Raw genomic sequence first — 433 nt, 5'->3', positions numbered from 1 at the left:
GATGAGCCTTGCACGTCAGATACCCATGGGGAAAAGGTAAATACATGAAGTGAATAGAATTTTACTTCTGGCATTCATAATTAGATAAAGGATAAAAGAACAAACTACCTTGAATCATAATCATAACAGGACATCATGTAACGATAATTGTTTGTTAATCCAGCTAGAACAAACATGGTGAAGTTTTGTACATGTTCATTGCCTTACTGGTTGTCTTGCTAGTTCATGATAAGCTTTCATAATTTTTTTGAAATTTACCACGAACAGAAAAAAAGCGTAATGCATAAATATACCAATTTTGTGACCAATTTACATTTATTTGTATTTTGTCAGTGATCACTAGTGATATTGAGGCTCAAGTTTTCATATTTCATTACATAAGTGTTCTTTAAGTCCCCGTCTCTTTTCAAGCGGCTATGTTCTTGACAAGAGC

The 433-nt window shown here is 33.3% G+C and overlaps 1 protein-coding gene across 1 annotated transcript in view; it reads left to right on the top strand.

Moving 5' to 3' along the window:
- LOC119593141 (40S ribosomal protein S8-like) overlaps positions 1-433 on the top strand; it is a 5,687-nt gene that overhangs the window by 3,510 nt on the left and 1,744 nt on the right. The window lies entirely within an intron of this gene.

Source organism: Penaeus monodon, chromosome 31 (genome assembly GCF_015228065.2).
Source record: "Penaeus monodon isolate SGIC_2016 chromosome 31, NSTDA_Pmon_1, whole genome shotgun sequence".
NCBI classification, from domain to species: domain Eukaryota; kingdom Metazoa; phylum Arthropoda; class Malacostraca; order Decapoda; family Penaeidae; genus Penaeus; species Penaeus monodon.
Note: the sequence above shows the minus strand (reverse complement) of the source record. Positions and strands in the feature narration are given on the sequence as shown.